We start from the raw sequence: 17,097 nt of genomic DNA, 5'->3' as shown, positions 1-17,097 counted from the left end.
ACTTGAGAAGATAATTCTTAATTACTACTCGAATTTTGCGGAAGTGGAGATAATGAATTAAAAAGAAAGTTTTGTGGTTCGAAAAAATCGACACTTGTAACCTAATTTCTACACACTCCTTTCGATTTTTTTTTTGTATGTATGTATGTATTTTCTTTTTTCACAAAAAGTATAGAAAAAATTCCAAATTTTTGGAATAGTAGTGTGACGGAACTGTAGAACACCTGAAATATACAAAATTTTTCAATATATTTAGACAAACTTATAACAGTATTACTTGTCTTTTTCAATTTGTAGTTTTTAACGATTCATAAATGGCAATGTAATATCAAATTTGGATTTTTTTTTATTTTCGATGTAATCGAAAAACATGGATAGAAAATTTATGTGATCGTCTTACAGGTTACCGAAATTTTACATTATGCCTTTCTTGAGTGTAGAAAATGGTGAAATTTTCAAAAATGTGCTAAGAATTTTGAAATCGACTAGTATAAAATAATAATGTATCTAAAACTAAAATTCAAAATTTGAAAAAAAAAACGCGTAGCTTTAGCTTTTAATTTTTGTGACGACTGAATTTGTGTTTTTTGTAATAATTTAAATTTTTTTGTAAGAAACTGTTTATGTAATTATTTAAGTAGCAGATTGCAAATTTCGACGACTTGCGCGATCTCTTAAAAAAATATGTACGGCCCGAAAAGCCCTACTACTGATTGTTTTCCCCTTTTCCGTTTTTTATATTTTTAAATTTCATTCAACTTTCAAGCACGTCTACTTGTGTGTATATCCAATACACGACCATTTATTTTCATTGTACCTAAGTTGGTAATTTTCTTTTGATGAACATACAAAATTCATAGAATACGAAAGTGCAGACTTCCTTTTTACTTCTCGAAGGTAAGCTAAGGAGGTAATAGGGTCCACCCGACATGTGGCTACTTTCAGGTTTTCCCATCGTTTCATGATCTCTAGTGTATGAAAAAGTAGGTCTCGCGTTTCAGTGTGTCTGTGTCAATGTTATTAGACAGATAATAATTGTTATAATTTTTAAAGATGGGGGAATGTATTGTATTGTGTAGACAGTATTTCAGGGACGAGGGAAGTTCTGTCTAAATAACTAGAAACCAATTTTTTCGTTGTATTTTTGCGACCTTTTTTGGTTGCCTTTTTTTGCTTTTTCTTCGGTTGTTTTTTTTTTGTGCTTTTTGTCTCCTTTTTCCTTGATTTCCTTTCTTTTTGTTATATTTTACTGTTTTTTGTCCTCAATGTTGGGTTCTTTGGTTGATTTTCTCTCATCGCAGTTTTTGGCATTTTTAATAGATTTGTTCGACTCCGTTTTTTTGCTTCTTTTGTCCTTCTTTTTAACAGCCCTTTTTTTGGATCGAATTTTTTGCTTTTATTTTTATCGTCCTTTTTGTCTCACTTTTTGCCGCATTTTTAGGTCGTCGTTTTTGGTGTCCTTGTTGCTTCGTCTTTCTTGTTTTCTTTTTGACGCATTTTTCGCCCTCTTTTTTATCGCACATTTTATTGGTGGCATTTTTATAAGTTTGTTCGACTCCGTTTTTTTGGGTTATTTTTTTGCTTCTTTTGTCCTTTTTTAATAGCCCTTTTTTTTAGATCGAATTTTTCGTCTAATTTTTTCCCTTTATTTTTATTGTCCTTTTTGTTTAGGTCGTCGTTTTTGGTGTCCTTTGTTGCTTCGTCTTTCTTTTTTTTTTTTTTGGCGCATTTTTTGTTCTCTTTTTTTTATCGCACATTTTATTGGTGGCATTTTTATAGGTTTGTTCCACTCTGTTTTTTTTTTGGGTCATTTTTTGCTTCTTTTGTCTTTTTTTTAACAGCGCTTTTTTTAGATCGAATTTTTTGTCGAATTTTTTGCCTTTATTTTTATCGTCCTTTTTGTCTCACTTTTTACCGCATTTTTAGGTCGTTGTTTTTGGTGTCCTTTGTTGCTTCGTCTTTCTTTTTTTTTGGCGCATTTTTCGCCCTCTTTTTATCGCGTGATTTTTGTCCCGTGTTTGATTCGTGATTTTTCGTTTCCTTTTCATTGCATTTTTTTGTACATTATTTTTAGTTTTTTTTAATTGATTTCCTCAGTCTCTTTTTTGGCGCATTTTTTTGTCCCATCTTATTATGTCCATGACCATGTCTGTAGTTTGAAAGTCCAAATTTGATTTTAATTTTAACTTAGACGTTTTCTTTAAAAAAATCGCAAAGTCGAATTTTCTAATTTATCCAAGAAACTAGATTTGCTAGATTGTATTTAAAGTTCGAGAGAAGTTCTGTCTAAATAACATTAGACCAATTTTTTCTTGCATCTTTTGCGACTTTTTTTGGTTGCCTTTTTTTCCACATTTTTTTCAATCATTTTGTTTTAGACGGATTTTTTGTCTTTTTTTACTCCGTTTTTCTCGCATTTTCTTTCATTCCCTTTTGTTTTTGCCATATTTTTCTGTCTTTTTGTCCTCCTTGTGTTTTTTTTGTTCCCTTTTTTCGCCACATTTTTGTGGACTTTTTGTCGTCTTTTTGTGGCTTTTTTCCGCACACTTTTTATTGGTAGTATTTTTTATACTTGTTTGATTCTCTTTTTGTTAACAGAAGTTTTGTGCAGTTTTTTTTTGTGTCTTTGTGTTTTTTTGCATTTTTTGTGGGCCTTTGTTGATGTAACTTTCGTCGCATTTTTGTCGTTTCTTTATAGATGTTGGATCTTTTGTCCTTTTTAGTCGCTTTTTTTTTAAATTGCATTTTTAATAAGATATTATTTTCATCGTCTTTTTTTCTCTTCCTTTTTTAGTCGCATTTTTTGTGCCCTGTTTTCTCACATTTAACTCCCTCTTTTCGTATAATCAAATTTTATAATTTGTTGAAGAAGCTGGATTTGTTTTATTGTATTTCAGGGGCGAGGGAAGTTCTGTCGAAACAACTTTGGACACATTTCTTGTGCGTCTTTTGCCCTTTTTTAAACAGCTCTTTTCTTTAAATCGCATTTTCCTCGATTTTTTGCCTTTATTTTTATCGTCATTTTGCTTTCCCTTTTTGCGTTTTTAAGTCGCATTTTTTTTTGGTGCCCTTTGTCGCTTCGTCTCCCTTTTTTGGCGCAATTTTTGCCCTCATAATTTTTGTCCCGTTTTTTATTCGTGCTAAATAGTTGATAGTTATTACTGATTAAAAAATTTATTATTAAAAATCACTTGAAATGTACTCATAGCATGTCTGCAGTTTAACACATTTGATTTTATTTTTAACTTTCAGAGGTTTTCATTAAAAAATCATAAAGTCAAATTTTCTGAATTATCCAATTTGCTTGATTGTATTGAAGGGGCGAAGAAAGTTCTGTCTAAACAGTATTAGAGTATTTTTTTGTTGTATCTTTTGCGGGTTTTTTGCTTGCTTTCTTTCCCCACTTTTTCCACATGTTTTCAGTCGTTTTATTTTTGGTGCTTTTCTTGTTTACTTTTTTTTAAGACCTTTTCTCTCGCATTTTCTTTCATTCCTTTTCTTTTTTGTCATGTTTTTCTGTCTTTTTGTCCTCCTTATGTTTTTTCTTTCCTTTTTTCATCACATTTTTGTGACTTTTTTGTCGCGTTTTTATAGTCGTTGTTTTACATTTTTGTGGGCTGTTCATCCTTTTTTTTTTACGCGTTTTTGTGGCTTTTTTCCTCACACTAGTTATTGGTGGCCTTTTTTCTAGCTTGTTTGACTTCTTTTTTTTTTGTTGCATTTTTTATGGAGTCTTTTTGCATCTTTGTGTTTTTTGCATTTTTTGTGCACTGTGTGGATGCTGGACCTTTTGCCCGTTTTTATCGCCCTTTTTTTTTAATCTCATTTTTCTTAAGATTTTATTTTTATCGTCTTTTTTCTCCCTTTACGCTTCGTTTTTTAAGTCGCATTTTTTGTCTTCTCTTATTTATCTTCCATTTTTTGTCGCCTTTTTCTTTATTTTTTGCGTCGTTTTTATCCTTAGTTTAATAATAATCCACATTTAGTGTTATTTTAACTTATAAAATCAAATCGTAAAATCAAGAGATATAGGAAACTGATTTATTAGATTCAGGTGGGAGAGGTTTTCTTTAAACAACTTTGGACTAATTGATTTAGTCTAAATTTGTCTTTAAAATTTAACACACTATACTTCATTACGACTTTATTTCTAAGATTGCCAAAAACAATTTACAAAAAAAGTTTATAAAATATGTCGAAATATCCAGTTTTGTCTTTGCTTCGGAGATTATACACAAAACAACTTCTAGTTTGTCAAAGTTACTTTAGAAATTGTAAAATATTGATTCAATTCTTTTATTTATCCTCTCAAGAAAGTTAATAACGTCATCCTGAAAACTAGTTTTTACTGAAGAGTGGATTAGAAATTTTGCAAAGTTAGAAAACTGTCTTACCGATATTTGCCACTTTTACTCCTTAAAACGTGAGCCACTAACTAATTTTGTTAATCTTAACATATCATAGCTTTTAGGATATGAAAAAGTAAGTACATATTTTGTTTCCGTCTGTCATCTATCTTCAAAAATTGTTGGTATTGGCAAACTCTGAATATTTTTTTCTCTCTTATAAAAACGGCATATTTTCACAGGAAAAAACTAGTCAATAAAATGGCATATTTCAGTTTTTCTAGTATAATTTTGAACTTCTTGTTGATAATTAAGCGCCATAAAAAACAGAAACTGGTTCCTGAAATAACTGAATTTGTATCTTGTACAGTTCGCAATATGCATTAGTACGATAAAAAAAATCACAACCGTGTATTGTACATCTCGTTTTATTAGTTTTTTTTTTCTTCGGATTATGTTACATTATTCATCGCTATTTATATCTACATTTTCAGAGTCGACATATTAATCGAAATAAAAAATAATAATTCCTAACTCACCCACCTTTGATATTTATTATGCATCATTTTTACGTGCTCGCAGCATTTATCACATTCAAACCAGCGCATTTTCCAAATACAACGACTGACACAATGTGGAATGTGGACTTGGCAGACTTCAAAAATCACTAATACAATCATGCATGATAGTGATTAAGATTTACTGCCTTGCGTGTGTGTACGATAGGATTGGCCGAGGTCATAATTCATAAATCTCAATAATTAATAACACTTTACTTTTCGGACCCATTACCAAGTATACCAGTACTCTCGTTCGCACAAAACAAACAACTTTAATCCTCCACCGCACCGTATCCATATCTGCGTAACCATATCCTTCTAAAATCCGCCCATTAAAAATCCTCCATCTATTTAAGAAAACCCAAACACGCAATCCCGTAATCCCGAGCCGTCCGCGCCATCAGCCCGAACATCAATTCCCAATTACCCTGATGGACGACGTGTCCGCCGCCTCCGACGCCACCCTTCCCGATTATTATGCATATCGGCCATCGTTGACCATTTTCGAGCCGTCACGTCAGTCCCAGGATATCCAGCGCACACGTCCATACGTGTAAAATCGGAAAACCGTGTGTATCTAGTGGCCAAGAAACGAAACAATCGAGAGAGGGGCCGCCGCGGCTACCTGCGACGCCGCTCAGTCGATGTCTTGAAAGCGTGGAGTTCGCGTCGTCCGCACGTCGGTCTGTATGTGCGTGTGTGCGTGTGCGTTCGTCGGATGCCACCAGGAAGATGAACCTGCAACAGGTACGCACCCGACCCGGGGCCGCGCCGCCCCCAGCCGGCCCCGCCGCCGCCCCCGGTACACACGCTCGTTGCGTAACGGCGGCGGCCACTCGATGCGCTCGCGGGAAAACGCCCACCGGACGGGAGGATTCCCGCAGGGCGCGCCTCGGGGTCCCATCTTTTACACACGTTATATGGGTTTCTGATCTTCGCCGGGTGAAAGTTTTTTAATTGTCGATGATCGCTCCCGAAGATGAAAAGAAAATCGTGTTTCGGTGGCGTGGGAAGGTCCCGCGGCCATGTTTACACCGGTTCTGTCATTGGTAATGTGATATTTGTTCTTGTTGTAGGTGGGATTGGGAATGCAGTTTTAGGGATAGTTTGTTTTGATTGAGAAAAACGTCAGAATGATGCCCAGGAACTCCTCGCCGATTATCGAGAAGGAAATTTTTTGTACATACAAGGTAAAAGCGGCCGCCGCATCGGCCGGATTCGCTTCATAACAATGTAACGATTAACAGTCGGTGATCTGTGGGTGTTAACAACGTAATTAATTTTTTCTGGAACTTGTAAATCTGCTAATTTGGAGCCAGAAGATCGTATCTCTGCAGTAACCTTCTAAACCATAACTTGCGTTTTAACTCATTTTAATGTTTTTCTTCTGGTGGTTTTCGATGAACCGCGCCCAATGATAATTATCTTTTTTGCAATTAAGATTCCGCCGTGGTCCATAACCGGGCCTTGCCCATCTATGTACCCGTGAAGTTTGCGTCTGCAAACGTCTCATTGTCGCGGATTGACACACATCCGCCGACATCTCCAGACTCGGATCATATTGACTTTAGTGCGAGCCTTGCCCATCTATGTATATACTCGTGCAAATTTGCACTTGTAACGATATACAAACATCTACGCACACGAAAATTAAACACACTTATCAGCCAGCACATTGTCCAGGTTTAGTTCTATGGCTCGATGAAGTAATCGCGATGACACTGGAAAAAAAAGTGTGGCAGGTTGGCGGCCACCAACACAGAAATGTTAATCCCATGTGTCACCATCTGGACCCTTTCTATTCCAGACGCGAAAATCGTGCATACATTGGCCACCAGACTCGATCATACTACTCCAAGATGAGACTAGAAAAATGTAGACTCGCGTTCGGCCAGCACGTCGTCCGGATTCGATCATATTGCTCGATGAAGTAATCGCGATGACACCGTAGGAAAAAGTGTGGCAGGTTGGTGTCTGCCGTCCCACGGAAATGTAAATCGCGTCTGCAGAACATCTGGACGTCGTTGGGTTCCTGATTTTGTAATTTTTGCGCGTTTTGACGTTTCGAAATGGCAAAAGGTCGGTTAGGAGAAGGTTGCGAAATCCGGCGTCTGTCTGCGTTCGGTGGTTTCTAAACGTTACGTGTCGGCTATTGTTTCTGAGGTGGTTTCAGTAATTGGGTTAGAAGAATTGGAGAAAAATGCGGTTAATGGAGATTCGTGATTGTTATGAAAGGTTCACGCATGGTTATTTAGTAAAATTGATGATGGGTTTTGCATTTTTTGGAGAAATTGGTTTCGGTTTCGTTTATCGAGAAAGTGCGGACATGGAGTTTGATCGAGTGATGTTGCAGTTTTGAGGTTGAATTCGAATTTGATTTTTAAATGAGGTTTAATTGATCGATGATCAATTATGAAGAAATGCGTTTTCAGCTGAATGTATGCGGAGAGTGAGGAAAATTATGTATGGAGCGTAGATTTCATGGCCATTGTGTCGAGTAATTGTAGATTTTCACCGAAGGTGTACTGAATGAGTGACAAATCGTGTCAAAAGCTTAATCTCTTTGTTATACATATGAGTTATACATTTGTATGTAACGTGATAAACCTGTTAACGAAACTGTATTGCTGGTATGTATTACGTGACACTTTAAAGAACATTCCTTAAATCATTTTGAATGATTATGTAATTAATTGAAATGATCATGTAACTGAAATAACTTTGTTAAGTTGCTTTAAAATTCCTAATGATTAATACAAATTCAGTAAGTAAAGATGAAATGACCGAATTGTGTAGTGTCGTTGATCGTTTTGTGTATGCGGAAGTCGGCTAAATATGATTCTCCTCATGCCCAACATAACGATCATTTAATTATTGATTGCCTTTTACGGTTGATTTAATGGATGGATGAATGGGATATTGAGCGTCAATACATTTAATAAGTACATATTTGATTTTGAAGGAGTTACATTAGTATGTTTATTTATTCTTTAAACCTTTTTTTTTTCGTGGGCGCACCAACGAAATTTAAAATTGGTAATTAATCATAACATAGAACTGCTGCATTCTCAAGGTGGCGCTAGGTGTTTCTGTGAACAAAACCATAAAATTTGGTAAAGTAAACTGTTTTGATTACAATGATTGTAATTGGTCGTCATAGAAATATGTAAATATGGTTGATCATATTATTTTGATTATTGGTAAACGTTTTTACATAAAAAGTAGTAAGAAAATAATATTATATATTAGAACTTGTGGACACTGTTTGTGTGCTTCCTGAATAACTCTTTGTCTTATTTATGACACGTGCCGGTCTGTAGGCGGTAATCGTTCGTTTCATATAGTCAGCAGTCTGTCTATTATTTCTCCATAAAATTTTATTAGATATTGTTAAAAGTTTTTGCTTACATGTTGACTTTCTTAGTAATTGTTTCAAATTTTAAAATTGTTTTTTTATTGGTACACAAGGCCAATGTTTCAGTTTTGCGTGGGAATACTACTTTTAAAGCTTTTAAAAAGCGCTTTCGGTTTCGTGCATCGATGTGAAGTACGGTAGGACTTTTATATAACGGATTACTATTTTTTTTCACTAATCCGCCTACCCTAATGGGTGCCGGAGGAATTCCTAATTTAAAAAAATAAATTTAGTTATAAACGTGAGAATATTTTGGGCGACCTTACCACGTTCCTACGTTTTTGTGGTAAATATAAAGAATAATTGTATAATTTGTTGTTAAATTGAGTGGCCAAACAATTACGGTTTTAATTGAGCTTTCGTAATTCGGTTTTTAAATTTCCAAGAAAAGTCAAAATTTGTGAGTTTTAATTATGTTTATTTAGTTTTTCACAGGGATTTGTATTTTATTTAGATATTGCCATTTTCATTTCGACGTATTTTAACACATTTCTAACTATGTTACTCCGAGTCATATTTCAATCGTGTTTCTGGGAGTTTTGATCAATAAAGGACATTTAATTTCATTTAAATAGCAGCACTAATAGTAATAGTGTAATATATATTTGCAATTTGTTATATTATAATTTTGCATTTTTTTTTAATATAACCCCTGTGAGTTAACAAATTTGAAGCGGATTCATAAACCACAAGTACAAGAGTATCTTATTATACCTATATATTATACAAAATTGAAGTAGCAAACGTGTTTTCTTCTAAAATATAAAATTATTATAAATAATTATAAAAACTCATTTAGAATTTATTTTTATATTATTTTATATTATGAAAAAAAAACATACCTAGCGTGGGATAAAAATGCCGAATCAATTTTCGAAAATAACAATAAGAAAGCATTTATTTTATTTAGTAGAAACATAATAATAGGCTAAAAGTTACAGGTGAAAGATAGTAATAAAACAACAAAATAATAAATAACAAAAAAACGGTTAGAGATTATTTTTTGTGCCTTTCACGCTGAAATTTCGAATATATAGTGAAATTTTAAAAATTAGTTGCGCCAATCAAGCGACTTAAAAAAATCTGATTTAACTTCTTGTATAAAACAAGAAAAAGCCAAATTAAGAAAATATAACATATACTGTGGCGTGTTAAAAAAAAAGCGTAAGCTTTCGATTCCCTAAATATGAAAAAACAGGTTTCTCGTTTCCGCCCGTCCATCCGTCTGTCTGTCTGTCGTCTGTCGTCAGTGTCGATGTTATTAGACGATCTCCGAAACTATTGGATTAATTGTTTCAAGTTTTACTTATAACTTAGGAATATAGAGGGTAAAACAGTATAATTTGTCCAAAACTGGTGGCTTATGAATCCGCCTCGATTTGTTTAACTTAATGCAGATTATCATAATAAAATATATATTTTATAATTTGTTGAAGAAGCTGTATTTGTTCAACTGTAATTCAGGGGCGAGGGAAGTTCTGTCTAGTACATTAGACCATTTGTTTATTTTAAAAACGGGTATAACAAAACATTATTTAAAAATATTCTAGTAAACTTTGTAAACATAAACAATACTATTATTATTTGTTAACGTAATTGATTATTTTATCTATTTTATAAATTTTTATTACTCAAACCTCGCAAAAAATGAAAATTAAAATAACCAAATAAAATATAAAGCGCTATTAAAAACTGAATAAACGTAATTAAAACTCAAAACTTCCGATTTTTGTTGCTGCTTTTAAAGTTTTAATTCCAAATAATTGAGAAACGAAAAAATAAAACAGAAAAAAACAAAAAAAAATCGTGATAAATGGTTGATTTTTTTGTTTAAAAAAAATCGCTTTTTCTCAACCCTGGATTGAAGAATTAATTTAGAAAAACACAAAATTTCGCAAAGAGACAAATTTTATAATTTTTCAAAGAACCGGGATTTGTTGGAGTGTAATTTAAGGGCGAGGGAAGTCCTGCCGAAATGACGTTCCAATTTTTTCACTGTTCTGGTGGCCAGTGTTTCAGTTTTACATGAAAACACCACTTAAACTTTTTAAAGTACTTTTGGTTTCATACAGCGATATGATATACAATAAAACTTCACTATAGCGAATTCCTAATTTAAAAAATTGATTTAGTTGAGAGTATTTTAGTGTTCAACTGTAACATTATTACGTTTTTATAGTGTAATGAACAAATGTATTTATAATTTATTGTTAAATTTTATTTAAATGGTCCAAAAAATTACAGCTATTAAAATTTGTAAGGTATATTGAGTACTTTCGGAAATTCTAAATATTTCTGTATTAAACAGTAAGAATCAAACTCATGACATTGTTCAATATAGAGCAGGCTAGGAAAAGTTAATAAAAAAAACTTGCCATTAAACTCGACTTTTACTGTTCATGAATATCTCAATAGAACAGCTATTGCCTATTGTTAAATTTTCTACTTGAGTGTTTTGAATTGCGTTCTTATATTTTGTAACTCAATGAAAATAAAGAAAATACAAACAGAGAAGAATGACTTCCAGGTAATAATTTTTCATTTGTTGTCAGATCGAGGGGCGGGGCTTAATTCCAAGTTAGATATTTGTTTTAAGTTTCTTGTTCCGAAAAGACAACTACGTATATTAAGAAAAAAAAAACAAAATATAAGCCCCGCCCACCCACCCCGTTTCAATTGTGATGATTTTTTATAATCATCGAGAGCCAAAGGAGCGGAATTTAAATGCAAAATGTTTATTATTTCTCTCTCTACAAGAAATTACCATGTAAGACATTTTTTTGACTATCATGTGGTTCAAAGGATACTATGTATATTAAGAAAAAAATAAAGCCGAAGATTAGGCCCCACCCATACCCGCCCTGATCTCCATTCTTAATTGTGATGAATTTTTCATTCGTTGCCAGATCCAGGGGCGGGGCTTAGTTGCAAAACCGATATTTTCTACAAGAATTTACCATTTTAAACATGTTTTAAGTTTCTTGTTCCGAAAAGAGAACTACGTATATTAAGAAGAAAGACAAAATATAAGCCCCGCCCACCCGCCCTATCTCAATTGTGAAGATTTTGATATAATATATAATCGTCGAGAGCCAAAGGAGCGGAATTTAAATGCAAAATTCTTAGTTTTTCTCTCTCTACAAGAAATTATCATGTAAGACATTTTTTTGAGTATCGTGTTATTCAAAGGATACTATCTATATTAAGAAAAAATTAAAGCCAAAGATTAAACCCCACCCCATAACTGCCCTGATCTAAATAGTAATTAAGTTTTCATTCGTTGGCGGCGCCTAATCACAAGTTTCCAAAAATAAAAAAAATCATCAAAATTGGGATGGGGTGGGCGGCCGGTTTTTTATATTTTGCCTTTTTTTTCTTAATTTACATAGTATTCTGTGAACAATACGATGCTCAAAAACATGTTTTTAATTTCTTGTAAAGAAATAAGTATTTTGCAGTTAAGCTGAGTCCCGTTGGTTCAGGGAGAATGAAAAAAATCATCACAATTGAGATAGGGCGGGTGGGTGGGGCTTATATTTTGTTTTTTTCTTAATATACGTATTGTTACTTATTTATCCAATAAAAATGTAACAATTGGCTAAAATTTACAATTGATTTATAATAATAAAAATACAAAATAAGAAATAACAAAAAATGAACGTGGATTGTATTTTAAATGTTAAAATTTCCCAAATGTTATAAAAATTTTTTAAATATTAGTATGTACAAAGTTTATCAACAAAGATCTTCTCCGAAAACTCGAATTTTTGGGGTCTTGAAACGTGAGAAATCGTTGCGTATTTGATTTTCGAGTGCTTTATAATTAATGTTCTTGTAAATTTGTATAAGTGAAAATAAAACTGCTTTAATTGATGCTCGTAAGTACATAATAAAAGCGATCTCTTCACTGTCATTAAAAACCTATAACAGATATTTATGTAATTTAATTGCTGTGTTTCACTTCTGTTACTTTCTGTTTTGACATGTTCTTGAACTGCATTTGGTTGTCACGGATGAATAAGCTGTTACTAAAAACGTAAATCCATTGCTGTAATTTTTAGTAGAAAACTTAAAAAATCAAACTCGGCGTTGTTTCAGAAAAATTGTAAATAATTAACGTGAAATCAATTTATTTTGTTTGTTATTTTTCAAAATAGGGACATTTATTTTTCCAGACTGTTTGATTTTAGTTGACATTTGTAACGTTCATGATGAAACCAGTTTCTTTTTAGTGGGTTTCCCACAGCTGTTAAGTAATGTGTTCATTGTGTTTCAACTCATGTGTAAAAATTGTAGTCGTGAGAAATGAGTTTAAAAAACCTAAATTTCTCTTTTATCAATACTTCTGCTACATTTAGCCATTTTAAAAGCATCATTTTATCGCACAAATTCCGCATAAATAACAAACCATCGATCCGGACTTTAACCGTTCCACACACTTAAAATCTCTCCACACAATCGCCAGTTCAGAAAACAAAGCATACACGGTATCACAAATTTCCAGATTAGTTTATTAGTGCATAAATCCATCGATAACACACGTAGCAGCCGTACACTGTAAAAATCCCACCAGAAAAAATTACCATCCACAACGAACATACCTAATAATAAACACGAAACCAGTTTAATAACGTAAATTTGCGTAGTACAAAACACACAGACGTGACAAACTTGCAATCATTTCCAGCCCACCAAAAAATGCAAATCCGTGCCTCAGATTTCTCAATTCTTCGACTCCGTCATTTCAGTTTCGAAACCCCGCCTCGAAAACAAAAAAAGAAACACAACCACATTGGCCCCGGCACGTTTCTATTATTTAATAAGCGCCAATCAGAGCCCAATTTAACTTTGCCCCATTACCCAGAATTGGTCCACGTGTGGGCACCAATAGGGGAACGTAGGACGAAACCGTCCTTTGGTCACTCCATCACCGCCCACCGGCGCCATCGGTGCATAAACACCGATGACGTCACAGGTGCGAGATGCGTTTTTGCGCCATTACTCGGATTATTAGTCCGTTGCATGTTCTTTCATCAGTGGAATCCGGTGCAGAAGTGTAACGGCATTCATTACATACGATTTGCATTAATTAAATTTGTTTATTGATCGGGATTTCGCGAAGAACGCAATGAGTTCGGACGGTCAACGGGTTATTCAAATTAACGGTTAGTTAATTTAATTAGTTCGAAAGTAGCGATAATGGATTAGGTTTGGTCCTTAGAGCCGGATCATGAACCGGTCGAAATCTCGACGGAGTCTTATATTTTGCGTTTTTCGTTTTGTTTTACTTTACGGGCGTATTAAGATATGGGAATGCGGAGTCCCTGGGGTGTTGCGGTCGTGCATTTTACAACGGCTCGGTGTTTATTTTATTCGGCAGGAAGAATTACGAGCAATAAAAGAAACGGGGTACTTGCTTCGGAGCGAAATGTAAATTTGCTTTTAGCTTAGAGCGAAGGCCTTTAAGTATAATGCGGCGATAGTTTTTGCCGAGAAATATGGACAATGAGAGTTGGCGTTTGATTATAGCCTTGAATAATAACACGTTTTGCAATTAATTTTGATTAAATAGCGAAAAGTTATGATGTGTTGTGAGCGAGTTTTGTAAAGGCGGTGTTGAGTGTTTGTTGTGGTCGAAAGGCAAGGTCACGGCAGGTGTTAAGAGATAGGTTTGGAATTTTTGACGTGTTTTCACATTTTACGGTAGTTTCCGAAGTTATCAGAGTTTACAGTTTTAAATAAATTAAGATTGTTTGAGGTTGTCGCAACATTTTGATTTTTCGAAAGTAGTCACGTTTTAAGTCGCGGCATATATTTTTTTGATAAATTAAAATTTTTTCTCGTACACGGCGTCTTTTTGGTCTCGATTTCGTTTCGTTCAAAAATATTCTTATATTTTTCTTTTGTCTGTTAATAAAAATTCTCTTTTTGGATACACCGGGTGTTTCAGATTTTATTTAATACACATGAGCAATACACATGTCTCATTTAAGAAAAAAACTTGGGAAGCTTGATAATTTGCGCATTTAATCACCCCGTATAAGTATGTAAGTTTAAACCTTGTTCGATTTTTGTAAGTACTTATGTTATGGCAAGATGGCAAAAAAATTTTGCGCAGGCTTCGAGCGACCATTTTTGAAAATGGCGGAGTTGTGAGTTTTCATATATCATCCATTCTTTCATAAAAATGTAAATACCATAACACTTGTTGGATCCAAAAATTCTTGTATCTGAAGTATGCTTTACATATTAAAAATATGACCAACCAGAGCGGAAATTGAAAAAATCACACGGTACTACCGAGTATATCTGTATTTTTTGATACATATCTTGTTTGATATGTTATAAGATCATTGATTTAAAAAAATGACATAAATTTTATCGAAGCTTATCAACATCAAGAAAACCGATTTTCTGTTTCTGCTTGATACATGTGATTTGGAAAAAACTGAACACACTGGAATGTTAATGTGCTGTGCTCATTTGATATACGTGTTTTGTCGTTGCAGCTGTAAACAAGCTAATTTAAAATAGACGTTAGCACGTGCTTTCACTATATTTTAATTTTTTTGTAAAATATAAAAACTAGAGTTTTGTCGAATTAACGCCACGTGCTGTGTGTAATTTCTTTATTATTATTATTTTGTTTAAAGTTATTTTTATATTGAATTGATTAAAATCCTTAATCATTGCATACGCACAATAATTAAAATAATTACATAGTTTCATTAGCATTATCAACTTGAAAAATATGAGTCTTAATTATATTTGGTTGATCTTTTGCACTTTTAATACAGTTTGGCGAATTTTTGTTCAAAATATACACAAGAAAATATGTTTAAAAAAATTGGTCGAAGGTTTTAGACTGAACTTAGTTAGAAAGTACTTGATGTCTTAATTTGTGTTCAGTTGCGTTGTATAAGCAATTTTAAATTGCCGCGTTAAAAATTATAAAGTACGGCATTGGTCGTTTATGAAGTACGGTGTACATAAAAAAAAACATAAAAAAAACTGAATAACTTGGATTAAAATACAGGCGATTTCATAAACCACAAGTATGGACGTATGTTATTTTATGGAATTAAAATAACATTTACAATGCTAAATTCGATGATTACATTATCACATTGTTGGCAAGACAAATTTTATCTGACATTTTACCATCTGCACAGTATTTCAAGAATGCGTATAAAATTTGAAAACAATTAATTCAGTAATTTCGGAGATGTCCAATAAAAATCGATGCAGACGACAGATAGGAAGGCGAAAACGAAAAACTCCTTTTTTCATTTTCAGGGATAACAAAACGTCTAGAAAACATGAAATTAACCGTTCGTCCGATGGACCCGATTACAATACGTCCCCAGATCGAGAAGTAAGAAAATGAAGGAAATTATGTTGTGCTGGTTTGTTTTTTGATAAGGCGTTGGTCGAGTTCAAAAATTATTCCAGAGAGCTGAAAAAACTATTTTTACTAAAGGAAGGAATGATTTACACTAATTTGCCAATGTGATTTATTGTGTTTTAAAACATTTTTTTTTATTTCATGTTATGCTGATTTTTTCTCAAGTCTTTTTTTTCGTGAATAAAATGGATCCAAAACTGATTTTTCTGTTAGATTTTTGTGGTTATAATCTCTATTCAGATATTTATTTAATCTTTCATATAACAAAGGAAAGCTCTAAAACGGCTCTAAAAAAAGCTACCGGACCGATTGTTGTCAAAATTTATGTGCATGTTAAAGAATATCGTGTAGATGGTAAAGCGCTGACCAAAATTTGTCTGATCATCCTCACCAGTACTAAAGAAGTCACTTTAAAATTTTCCTTTGTCAACACCATTTAAATTTTACGAAATAATATACTCTTGTATTTGTATACTCTTGTATTTGTAGTTTATGAATGCACTCCGATTTTGTTTATTATTATTATTCTATTTATTGTTTAAACGGCTTTGTTCTTTAGTCACATAATATATAGCTTCTTTGCACATTGAATTTCCCAGGTGATTTCCGTCTGTCTGTCTATCTGTCTGTGTCAGTTTTTGTTAGACATATAATCTTCGAAACTACCGATTGTTGACGTCATCTCCAAAATATACAATTGTAAATTTTATTTAATTTTTATAATATAACATACATTTATACTAAAATAACATATTCCTGCACTTGCGGTTTACGAATCCGATTTTCCAATTTCTTTAATTTTAAATATATTTCTATTTCATAATACATATTTCTTTTTTTTTTGATTTTTCACTTTTTCGATTGTTAAGATTTTTCAAGTTTTCATTTTGTAATTTTTCGTTTTTTATTTTTGATTTTTCAATTTTACAATTTCTCGCCTTCCAAAATTTTCAATTTTTCGTTCCTTCAATTTTTCTGTTTGCATCAGTTTTTCAATTTGGCAATTTTTCAATATTACAGATTTTCATTTTTCCAGTTTCTCAATTTGTCATTTTTCCCTTTTCCAATTTTTTGTTTCCGATTTTTATTTTTCATTTTCCCAATTTTTAAAATTTCACTTTTTCGATTTTATATCACAATTTTCCTTTTTTTGATTTCCTTTATGTTTTGTTGTTTCTTTCGATTTTACAATTTTTCCTTTATTAAATTTTTCAAATTTTCAGGTTTTTAGCAATACACTTTTTCGTCTTATTAATTTTGATTTTTCAATTTGACAATTTGTCGACTTCCAAATTTTACAATTTTTCAATATTACAATTTCTCATTTTTCAATTTTTCTCATTCTCGATTTTTAATTGTGCCCTTTTTCAA

At 32.8% G+C, this 17,097-nt stretch overlaps 1 protein-coding gene across 1 annotated transcript in view; it reads left to right on the top strand.

The window, feature by feature from the left end:
• Positions 1 to 17,097, top strand: part of LOC135142416 (uncharacterized) — a 104,147-nt gene that overhangs the window by 23,741 nt on the left and 63,309 nt on the right. The gene's annotated exons all lie outside the window — the stretch shown is intronic.

The sequence above is a fragment of the Zophobas morio genome, unplaced genomic scaffold, assembly GCF_036711695.1.
Source record: "Zophobas morio isolate AGI-343-1 ecotype UQ-CSIRO unplaced genomic scaffold, CSIRO_AGI_Zmor_V1 ptg000046l, whole genome shotgun sequence".
Lineage (NCBI taxonomy): Eukaryota > Metazoa > Arthropoda > Insecta > Coleoptera > Tenebrionidae > Zophobas > Zophobas morio.
This window is presented reverse-complemented; position numbering and strand designations above follow the sequence as displayed.